The following is a 12,435-nucleotide window of genomic DNA, read 5'->3' as shown; positions in this document are numbered from 1 at the left end:
TTCATTTGTTTGTTTACTTTGAAAATGAGCCGGAACCTTCTCAAGGATATTTTGCACAAAGTCACACAGACTAAAATCATTAGCAATTCAACCCAAGCTTCTGGCTGAGCAAGACTTAGTTTCCCCTTTTTTTCCACTTGGATTTCTTTTGTATCCATACTTCTTACCATTGTAAATTGGGACGGGAAGGAAAAACATCACGCTTTAGTTTCCTTTTACGAATTGGCCAGTCTTTGCAGGGAAAGGCACAAAGGTCAACCTGACTGAGGAGCTCCCAAGTTCAGAGAAGTTCGAGCCGCTGAGGCCCCCTTGCTCCTCCGGATCGCAGCCTGCCCCGGGGGCATTCAGGACGGTGCCGGAGACCCCAGGAGAGCACGGCCAGGGAAAGGTTGGAGTGATGTTTCCGGTGCTCAGGAAACACCACAACACGGGGGGAGGCCTGGCGGGGGAGCAGCGCTGAGACGAGCAGGGAGTGTGTGGTTCCCTGAGACCACAGCAGGAAAGGATATCAGGGCCTGCTCAGAAAGTACTTCTCTTCGCTTCAGCCCGACCACCGGGTAGTCGCCCCCCAACATTAGCTGCCTTATTGCCAAATTCGGCGGAATTATTGTACTTCATTGGAATCAAAATAATCTTTATTGTTTCTCCAGTTTAGAAAGCTAGGATTCAAATCCTCTTTAGTAAGTAGATATGCAAGAACTTTTGTGTTTACTCCAGATTTGGGGTTTATTTGGAGTGAGGTGTTTCAAATAGTTTCTGTAGGTCCCGGCACTACATTTTCGAACCATTTCTTCAAACTTCTTAACAGACAAGGAGAACAAAAACTGAAACCAAAGCTCTTTCAGTTATTTTTGTAAAGGAAGGTGGAGAAATACTATACTGTTTCTTCAGGAAATTGCTACTTTGTTTTGTGTGTTTTAATCATTTGCCCAGTGCACACTGACGCTTGTAAAAGATGATCCGTTACACATCTCACACTTGCCCTTTGCACCTTAACTGAGCAGCACATTGACTGCATTAATTTGTTTGCTTTGACATGCTGTGCATCTGCTCAGCTTTGAAGCAAAAGTGACATAAATGCGGTTAAAAAAAAAAAAGGAAAAACAGTGTGATGCAAACTTGCCCTTTCAACTTAAAAGTTCCAAAAACTCATTTGTGTTTTAATGCAGGCTGATGAAGCCATGACCTCATTTAATCTCCTAAAGGAAAACAAAATGGTGACATGCAAAAATTCTGGAATAGGCTCTTAAAATAGACATTTAATTTTCTTTTTGGCTTGAGTCCAACGCTAGAACTAGCCATCGGGAACTAGTTTGAGTTTTATAGCAGAATCTTGCATGGGTCCTCAACATGAAATCAAGAATTAGCCTCAGTTGTTGCTTCTATTGAAGTTTTAGTGACCCAAGCTGGGTGTTTGTGTCTTGGCTACTTGTTTAATAGCACTAGAATTCCATACGAAGCTTCGGAGTTTCATATTTGTTAAGAGGGCTTTTTTTTCCTCCTTCCCTTCTTTTTTTGCTGTGTGTAACAATGGGTTGAAGGAATGGCATCTGTATAGTTCTCAGTAGCTGTGAAGGTGTATATTACTCGCCTCCCCACTTTTAGCTATAGTTTAAAACAGTAAGCACAGCTGTGATTTTTAGTTCAGTAAAAGGGTGACTATGGGATAGATATCAAAGCTTTATAGCAGATAAGCCACTATTCGACTGTGGTTATATGTTGTTTCCATCATACTAACTAGATTAATGGATGTTTTAAACTTCAGCCTTACACTTGAGAAGTTAAACTGTGGTTCAGTATTTAAACTGCCAATGTTACGTGTCTGATGTTCTGGGTGCCGAGTAAAGGTACTGTGTAAGGAAGACATTTGCAGTGCTTCTTGTCTTGTAATGATTCGAGTGTATAGTAGTTATTGAAAGAATGTGTATATATTATTCATCTGCTAAAGAGAATGGGTTAATTGATATTTCACAGGAGCCAAATACATTTTTTCAAAACTTGAAAACCAAAGGTCATCATGAGTGCCCGCAAGTTAGCAAAAGTTGATTACATTTGGAACTTCCATCTATAACAGTGTGAAAAACCCTTTGGAATATAAAAGCATGGCATTAACTTAGGCCCAAATCCATTTAGTTTCTTGTATATGCACTATATGGGAGCACTAGCAAGTTGAGGAGTTCCAATAGGGCCTCCCCTGAAATGGCCCGTGTGTTTCCCAAACCAAATGGAGAGAGAACCTGGACACCTCCACCAGCTTTCTTGCAGTTCTAAAATCAAATCATCTAGACCTGATGGTTCCAGTGTACTGGGTATTGCCACTTGGGTTCTTGAGTCATAAATTAAGCGTAAGTTCAGTGCTCTGGGCTGGATGCTTTCTCCATGTACTTGGCCTCCTTCCCTTTTCCCCAGGTTGCTAGTCTGGAATTATAATTAGCTCCAATACTTACCTTTGACCCCAGTCATTTTCCTCCTTTCTTCCTCTTGAGTCTTGCAGAAGGAGACTGTACCTCTGTTTCCATATCACAACCAGAACCGGATTAGGCCTCATGTGCTCTGCTCTGAAGATTCTGCCGATTTGCTAACAAATGACAGCATGGAAACCAGAGTTTTTACTTCTATGCAAAAATGACAGCAGTACAACCAGGATTCTTATTTACCTTTTCTTTCTTGGAATTTGGAATTTCTAGCTTTCCAGTAACATAAATAGAATAAATAATATTAGGATGTTTTCATGACAGCGTCCTTGTGATCCTTGACCTTGATGTCAGCAGCTAGACTAATTTCCCTTTGCTCTCAAAATAGCAAAGTGCATTGATATATACAGAGAAATGCCTGAAGAGGGCAAATAAAGTAATTATAGACTAATACTCTGTTATTATAGTCTTTATACAAAAAATAACACTTTGGTGTGTGCTCGAAGAGCAGTAAAATGCAATAAGTCGCCTCAGTTTTTCTTTATTTCAGTACATCCACCAGCTACACAAGGGGTATTGGCCATCACTCACCCCCCCCTTCTAAACGCATGCGCTCTTCGGGTTCCCACAAACAGCCTTGCAAACAGAAACGGGGTGTGTTTCCAAGCACCTTGCCTCCATTGTGGCCAGAACCCACTTGTACAGTAACGTGTGATAAGCAGCCTTTTTGCTGTGATTTTTGTTGGGCAGTTATCTTCCATAGAGCTATAGACTTTAGTCATTCAGGGAACACTCAAAACTGACATTAAGATAGGGTTTCATGTGTCAAAAATTTCATTGAAAAGACTAAACTGAAACTTGTCCGATGTCAAATCAGTGACAGAAAAATATAAAGAAAGTTAATTGTGAAGATAATATTTGAGCTTTGGTTAGACACTTCTAGCATATGACTAGGAAATGCTTTTTCAAAAAACCACCCTAAAAAGTAAGGCGTCTTCAGATACCTTGTGCATTCTGAAATTAATAGACAATTAAATAGTATTTCTTCTTAAGAAAGCCTTAACTATGGCGGAAACTTTTTAACCTTTTATAGCCTAATAAATAGAAAGTTGTAATTCCATTTCTTAGTGTTTGAAAGGTGTCAGTGAGTCGGTGCGTCTCCACGTAGGTCACACCCGTGAAGCTGATTTGATGAGGGTCTCGTTTCATAAGTAATGCTCCCTTACATGCCAAGGAGCGGATCTAATCAATCTCATCCGATTTCTCTGTCTGAAATTCCTCAGCTACCAGATACTCTGGTTTAAAGAAATGCTAGCAAGATTTCCACACCTAGTCAGTGTTGTGGGGGCGGGGGGGACACAGCAGCATCTCATGAAGATACCACGTGGAATCTCAGTGTCGCCCAACCTGTTTTTAAATCATTTTAAATTATAAGCCGTGGCTCTGAGTGAAGGGCAGTAGGAAGCTCCAGGTTTTATACCCTCTAAGACCAAACCCGCTCGTGATGTAACCAATTTTATACATCTGCCAGAGGGCCCTGCCTCCTTTGAAATAACATTCACACCGCCCGGATGATTGCATTTGGACTCTTCCTTCATTCATGTTTTCTATTCTGCTCTACGCTTTTCACACCCACCCACTCATCTTTTCAAACAGATTTCTAATGCTCCATGATACAGATTGTTTTGCTACTTTTTACCTGTCTCCACATTTCTGCAGGCAGCCCTGAAAACCCTTTGTTGATTCAGAGTGTTTGCAAAGAAATGCAGTTAAACTCTGGTAGTGGGGTGTCTCACACACACTCCCATGCCCCTCCCCAAGGTTCAGGATGAGAAGCCAGAAAACACAACAGTAAAAACGGAACCAAAATCTTTGAGGCTAAGAGCCTCGACCTAGAAGATGACCTTGACCCTATAACCATTGTATTCATTACACAAAATATTTAAACTCTTCATGTGCATATAATACCTGCTTCTGCTTCCGTTGTTTCAAGCTCATTGGTCTTTGTGGTAGTTGTATTTGTCTTTGATAGCTACAAACTGAAAAGGTACTTTTATCAACAAGGTTTCTGAAAAACATTTACAAAACCAGCTTTGAGGAAATCTAGAATGTTTCCTGGCAACAGCATTTGGAGTGGTAATTGTATTTTCCCATTGTGATGTTGGTCTGTGTGAGTAACCATCGTAGTGACTCTTTGGTTCATTATCGATGTTGTTTTTATTTTTAGTCTTGGTGTGACCCACCAGTGGCAGGGGGTTCCAATCCCCTCCCTTTGCTTTTTTGCATTTGTCTGTTTGTAGGATTGCCAGATAAAATACAAGACACCCAGTTACATTTGAATTTTGGATAAATAATTTGTTAGCTTAAGTATGTTTCATGCATTTTTTGGCATATATTAACGGTAAGAAAAAAAAGTTATTCGTTATTTATCTGAAATTCAAATTTAACTGAGCATCCTGGCTTTTTGCTTTGTTTTATTTTGTTTTACTAAATCTGGCAACCCTATCAATTTGATCATGGGAAATCGCTCACAGCATGTAAATCCTTCTAGTCGTCACTGTCTTTCACGTGGAATGGAAGACCTTTTTTCCCTCGCCCTCTGCTTTCCAAAAGAGGGCGTCAAGGAACTTCACCTGCCTGCGTGGTGGGTTTCTATTTAAGACATCTTTATGATTATATTTAACCTGTAATTGTGCTTTGGCTAAATGTCTAACAGTCCTTGTAACTGTTTAATAGTCAATAAAAACATTTTTAAAGTATACTGTGTCTGGATAGCAGTCAGCTCTGAAGTGTCTTCATTTCCCTGTTCATTTCAGCCCGAGCAACCTTAACACGACTGACCTACAACTGTCAGAATACAAACACCGACTGTCCTCTCCTCTTCCTACTGAGATCTGTGCCCGCAGTGCTTTATCTGCACCTCTCGGCTCGCAGGGCAGTTAGCCAAGTACAGCAGGAGAAGCACAGGCTCCTTCCAGAAATAGCTCTACATAAATAAAAATTTGTTAAAAAATAGAAATCGCTCTGAAATGAAGGGGCGTGGCTCTCGTGAGCCACGCCGGCTCCCAGGGCAGCTCGGAGGCCCTGCACGGACTCCGTGCCTCCTCCGTTCCCAGCACAAGACCTCCCTCATGCACAGCGCCTGGCTCCTAGCCCGAAGAATGTTGTTTCCTTTTCTTCCATTCTCCTTTCTCTGGGCCTAGTGACTCATTAGGTAGCAAATCGGGAGCTAGAATTTCATCCATAACTTCTTTGCCAGAGGGAGTGTCAGAGTCACAAGGAGACAGAATTAAGTACTTGAAAGCATGCTAATAACCCTACAAATAACAATACCTATCACTGAGTCCTTACTGTTAGGAGTGAGTTGGACATTTAGGTAGTCAGGCCTTGTCCCCAACAAGAAAAGATGGAAGTCAGGACAGCTAAAATAAAACAGCACTAACATCCAGTTTTGCCGCTTAGGACCGCACTAGCATTCTGCTTTGCAGCCTTTGCAGAAAGACTTCTGTAAAATGTCCTAAAATAAGGCAATGAACCACCAAGTATTTGTCACTATCACAGGCAAGGAGTGGTTAAGACATAAGCCCCCCAATATCAGCAGAAAAGACCATCCACACGTGGACATTAACCTAGTAGGTAGACAGATATGTGACCAAAGCCCAGTTTGACACGACTCAGCACACCCTGATTGCTTAAGAAAGTTCCGCAAAAGAGCTCATAAAAACCCCTAAACTTAGAAACTCTGGGGGCAACCCTCTCGGGCACCCTCCCTCTCTGGGAGCTTTATACGCTTGCTCAATAAACTTTGCTTTGCTGCCCACCACTCTTCATCTGGTCTACCTCTTCATTCTTCGAAGCAGCGGGATCAAGAACCGCGGGCCCTAGAGGCGGAGAATTCCTGAAACATGATGAACCAGGTACTCTGTATATACATTGTCATTAATAATCCCAACATCCCACAAAGTAGGAATTTTAATCCCCATTTTACAGATAAAGAAACAGACTCAGGTGAAACAATTTAAATAATTTATGTCCCAGAATTCTTTCCAATATAGACTTTGGCACCTATTGCTAGGCACCAAACCTGACTGCATCTGAAGTTTTCAAGTTTCCATGTTTAAACGGGCATGAAAACCCCAGAGCAGTGACTCTTCTACATGGTTTTATATTGTCAATGTCTCGTGGGAAGATCAGATTCTAAATGCCGTAAGACTCGGGTTTTCCCTGTGGTTATTGCCGGTGTTAGAAAACAGAAATTATAGATTGTCTTTTAAATATCTCTTTCTGATAGTTCTTTATTCGGGTATAGAAATGCAACCGCTTTCTGTATTCTAATTTTGTATCCCATGACTTTACTGAATTCATTTATTCTAACAGTTTTTGGCAGAGTCTTTCACAGTGACTTTTTAAAATTCAACACCAAAGGCATGATCCACAAAAGAAAGAAAACTGATAGGCTAAACTTCATTAAAATCAAAAAATTTCTGTGAAAGACACTGTGGAAAGATGAGAAGACAAGCCACAGTCTGGGAGAAAAGACACATCTGATAAAGTACTGCTATCCAAAATATACAAAGAGTTCTTAAAAACCCAGTATTAAGGGGCGCCTGGGTGGCTCAGTCATTAAGAGTCTGCCTTTGGCTCAGATCATGATCCTGGGGTCCTGGGATCGAGCCCCACATTGGGCTCCGTGCTCAGCGGGGAGCTTGCTTCTCTCTCTCCCACTCCCCCTGCTTGTGTTCCCTCTCTCGCGGTGTCTCTCTCTGTCAAATAAATAAAATCTTTTAAAAAAAACAACAACAACAAACAAAAAGCCCAGTATTAAGAAATTGAGCAAGCCGAGTAAAACATAGGCCAAAGGTCTGAACAGACACCTCACCGGAGAAGAGAAACAACAAGCAAGCATATGAAAAGATGTTCACAGAACATCTGTGGTGATGAGGTGAATGCAAACTAAAATAACAATGAGAAAGCGTTACACACCTGTTAGAACGGCCAAAATCCCAAATGCTGGTGCGGATGCGGAGCAATAGGAACCCTCCTTTATTGCTTGGGGGGGGGAGTGCAAAACAGGACAGCCGCTTTCAAAGACAGTTTGGCAAGTTACTTACGTGCTCATAACCGTACAATCGAGCAATTGTACTCCTTGGTATTTACCCAAAGGAGTTGAAAACTGTGTCCACACAAAAACCTGCACACAGATGTTTATAGCAGCTTTACTCGTAACTGCACAAACTCAAAAGCAACCAAGATGTCCGTCAGCAGGTAAACAGGTAAGCTGTGACACGTCCAGACAATGGGATATTATTCAGCTCTAAAAAGACATGTGCAACCAAGCCATGAAAAGACATGGAGGAAACTTGAATGCCGATTACTAAGTGAAAGAAACCAATCTGAAAAGACTACATACTGTGTGATTCCAACTATATGACATTCTGGGAAAGGCAAAACTATGGAGACAGTGGAAAGACTGCGAATGCCAGGGGCTAGGTGGGAAGAGGGATAGGTAGGTGGAGCACAGAAGATTTTTAGAGCAATGAAAATACTCTGGGATATTGTGATGGTGGACATGTGTCATTATACAGTTGTCCAAACCCATGGAATGAGCAGCACCCAAGAGTGAACCTGATGTAGACTATGGACTTTGGGTGGTTAGGTTTGTGTCAATGCAGCTTCACCCGCTAACAAATGTGCCACTCTGGTGGGGGATGCTGACAATGGGGGAGGCCACACGTGTGGGGACAGGGTGTATATGGCAAATCTCTGTACCTTCCAGTTTTGCTGTAGATCTAAAACTGTTAGAAATTCAGTCTATTTTTAAAGAGAGATGAGGATAGAAATGTGTTCTAGCAAAGGATAGATGATAGATAGATGATAGATAGATAGATAGATAGATATAGATAGATAGATAGATAGATAGATAGATAGATAGTAGATGGATAGATAGACTTTCTCTTTTAAAAAGAATGGATTCTTTACGGTTCAGTACTGTCGCCCAGATAGAATTCTTTCCTTTTGTAATGAGGGGGGAAAAAGCATTAATGTTGGAGAACTGTTCTCTAGAACAAGTGCAATAGGTTCAAAAGAAAAATTATTTGTAATTTCAACAAGAAAAAACTTATTTTTCTATGTAACCTTGAGGTTATTAGAAGTCTTTTCAAATTCCAGCACAGTGTAAGAAGAGTTTTCAGGAATGGTGGCTGGTTTGGTTTGTTTTTAAACGTATATTGACAAAAACCCCTTTGTGTACACAACTTTGTATGTAAGTAAGTTTTTAATTTTCTCTTTATACCGTCTCAGAAGCTGAGTCTCATTTAAGTAATCTGGTATTTGGCTAGATGATTTCAGGTAGATTTTGTACTTTGGATTTATAATTTTGTTAAATTCACACAGGTTTTGGTTATCACTTGGCAAATATCTGTTAATCCTTGAGTTTGAAATCTTATTTGTCTTTTAGAAATAATATTTAATATTTCACAGGCTAGGTGTAATGGAAATCACTGTTTTAAGTCTAGGAAGTCATCAGATATCTAAAAGATGAAGAATTTCAAAGAAGCTGATCAGGTTCTTATTACTACTTTTTTGTTTGAGATGTTTTGTGTACTGGCTTAATTCTGTTTAGGTTTTATTTTTAGCTGTTGTGTTTATGGTTTATATAAATTTTTATAATAAAATAATTTAAATTTTCAAAAAAAAGAGATAGGAAACCTAGAGACACACATGAAGAAATAAATATTAAATAAAAACAGTTAATTTTGACCTAATTCCTCTGACTTCAAGGAGGTGATTAGTGTAAACATATATTAAAGAATCCTGGTATTTTCAATTAGTTTGAAACTGGGGAGAACAAAGGGGAAAAGCAGAAAATTCTTTGTTTCCTCCACTTTGGACTCGGAGCTGGATTTTATAGACTGGTGCTCCAAAGTTGAGACCCAGGAGGATTATGAGGAAAAGGGAACAGCGAGCCAGAGGAGCTCTTCTCCCATGGGCTTACCAGTGTATTACATTTTTTTTTTTTTTAAGATTTTATTTATTTATTTGACAGAGAGAGAGAGAAAGAAGAGCAGGGCAAGAGGGAGAAACAGGCTCTCCGCAGAGCAGAGAGCCCGATGTGGGACTTGATCCCAGGACCCTAAGATCATGACCTGAGCCGAAGGCAGACGCTTAACCAACTGAGCCACACAGGCGCCCCCCCCGGTGTATTACAGTAAAATACAAGTGATGGTCCTTCTCGGTGGTGGGGACCTGGCCACAGGGCGAGAGGCTTTGTTCTCTGTCTAAATAGTCTTTAAGGCAGAATAAAAAAAATTAATTAAAAAAAAATAATAAAGTCAGGCAGGATAGTATATACCCAAGAGAGCTGAAAGCAGGGACTCAAAATAGGTATTTGTTTAAAAAAAAAAAAAAAACCCTATTATAAGCAAAGACAAAAGACAAACGGGAAATGTTTGCAATTCATACTACGGACAAGGGGCTAATCTCTTCCATACAGAACAGAGTTCCTGAAAATCTGTAAGATACAATCAGTTATGAACACACAGCTCATAGAAAAAAATACAAATGGTTCTTGAATACATAAAAGTGTTCTATCTCATAAGAAAAGAAACACAAGTTAAAATAGTAAATTAATGCAACTTACCTATCAGATTCCCTCAGGAAGGTTTATGACAACGTATTTGGGTAAAAAAGCAGTGTGTGGGGGGAGAAATTACACAAATATAAACACCACATACATTTCCATCAGACATATCACATTCTCTGACCACAGTGCAATAAAACTATAACCATCACATAGAATAGTTAAAAAACAAAAACCTAGCCTCTTGGAAGTTTAAAAACACTCTCCCATACCATTCTTGAGCTAAAGAAGAAATAAGTGATATTATTTAAAAATAATTTGTCGATACTATATTATAAAATATTATGCAGCCATTAAAAAGGGTGAAGGAGAGGGGCGCCTGGGTGGCTCAGTCGGTTAAGCGTCTGACTCTTGATTGCAGCCCAGGTCATGATCTCAGGATCTTGAGATCAGGCTCTGTGCTCAGCGAGGAGTCCGCTTGAGATTCTTTCTCTCCCTCTGCCCCTCCCCCACTCCACCCTCTCTTAAACAAACAAACAAAAAGGGTGAAGGAGAACAGTACATACAGACAGAGGACATCTCCAGAGTGTGCTGTTAGTTAGGTGAAAAAGCAGGCTCTGTGTGGATTAACACGTCTACACCAGCATCCCCTAGGGCAGGAGGGTCTGACTGAGCAAAGACACGTACTCTCTCATCTATTGCTTTACGCCTTTGCAACTCAGAAGACAAGAATGTGATTTCTTAATTTCTGTGTTCTGGCCCAGTGCCATCCTTTACCTGGGGCGACAAGAGTAAATGTCCAGCTGATCAAATTGAGGGCAGGGCAGGAGTAACAAGGAACAAGAGAAGAAGTTCTGCCTAACAGTATTATCCTGTCAAACACATACATTTATACAACACATAAACACAAGTCTCAAAGTAATGACACCGAACTGCTCATTTTGGTTACTGAAAGTTGAAGAAGTGGGATGTAGGGCAGGGATATGGAGGAGAAGCTTTCCATTTTTACTCTTAAGTATTTGTGTTCTTTGAAATTTGGGGCAGTGAGCACATTTGCATATATTATCATGGAACAGCTTTATTGGGATATCATTTACATGCCATAAAGTTTACCCATTTTAAGTGTGCAATTCAGGGATCTTTAGTAGGTTTGCTAACTTTAAGAGTTGTACAACCACCACCAAAGTGGCGACACAAAGTCAGCTTGGAACTCTGATGGGAGATACCTGGAGCCTCAAGGCCAAGTTCAGTAGCTTCCCACTGAACCTCCCTACGACACCATGAAGGAGCCAAGTCCCTGGGTTATTGCTCTGATAGGACTTGATCCCCTGCTTTCATGAGAGATCTGAGCACTGTTTCCAGAAGACTCCCTATTCTGTCTGTGCTGGCAGCCGTGAGGTTCTTGGGACTGTGATAGATTTGCTAATACCCTTAGCGCGCACACCACTGAGACACATGGATCCAGAGGCTGGACAAAACCTTTAGGGAACAGACAGCTATGAAATCCCCAACCTCAAGGGTAACAAGACTTTTCTATAAAGGCCTCTCCTCCAAACACACATGTTGGAGAAACTGATCCTTTTCACCTGTTTCTAACCCCTTTCTATGCCTCCACCTGCCCATCTACCCTCTCACTAACAAACTTCTCTCCCAGGTAGAGGACGCCCCATTCAGCTGGTCAGAACTCAGGACATCCATTGGACTACATTTTTTTTTTCCCACTGGGTGAGTTCCTATGCCTCGAGATTAACATGTTCTTCTTGTTCTTTCTCCTGCCACAAAGTTCTTCCCTTGCCTTCTCTACCAGCAGCTAGGAAGGTAAGTTAGTGTGGGGCTGCCTCTTTCAACTTAGCTCTTTTACGTTCATGGAGTAAGTTGTTGGTCTAAGCTGGGTTGTCCTACTCGGGTCTTGTCTAAGAGCCCATTGCTGGGAGGTAGCAGATACGTGCCCGTTTGATGGATGTTACTAATAATATCCTTGGATGAAAATCCAGTCCAAACCTCCCCACCCTCACGGCGTGATATGTGCTCAAGAGAAGCAGGGGAAGGAGTTTAAGCAAGGGCTCATGGGAACGTGTCTGTCTTACCCAGAGACCCCGGAGCTACCCAGGTCGGCCTGCCTCAGCTGTCTGACAGACAATTTCAGTAGCTCTGTACTCTGCTGGTGGAGAATCCAACACACACTCTCTTTAGCCAACTGTCCTCCATATTAGGCACTCGGCTGGTCTCTGTGCCACTCACTTTGTAGCAGGAAAGACAGCTTGGGGGGACACCGATGCAAAAAGGTGAAATCTCATGTGGAGGTGGGGGTCCTGAAATCGGCGGTTACCTCAAACCCTCCCACCTGTGTTCCCTCCTTGGATGGTGCTTTTACAGCTTTCTACTTTCTGGCATTTTTTTATCAAAGAATAGGTGTATCTTGTGATGTTTTCTGGATCAGAT

This window comes from Halichoerus grypus, chromosome 3, assembly GCF_964656455.1.
Source record: "Halichoerus grypus chromosome 3, mHalGry1.hap1.1, whole genome shotgun sequence".
Lineage (NCBI taxonomy): Eukaryota > Metazoa > Chordata > Mammalia > Carnivora > Phocidae > Halichoerus > Halichoerus grypus.
This window is presented reverse-complemented; position numbering follows the sequence as displayed.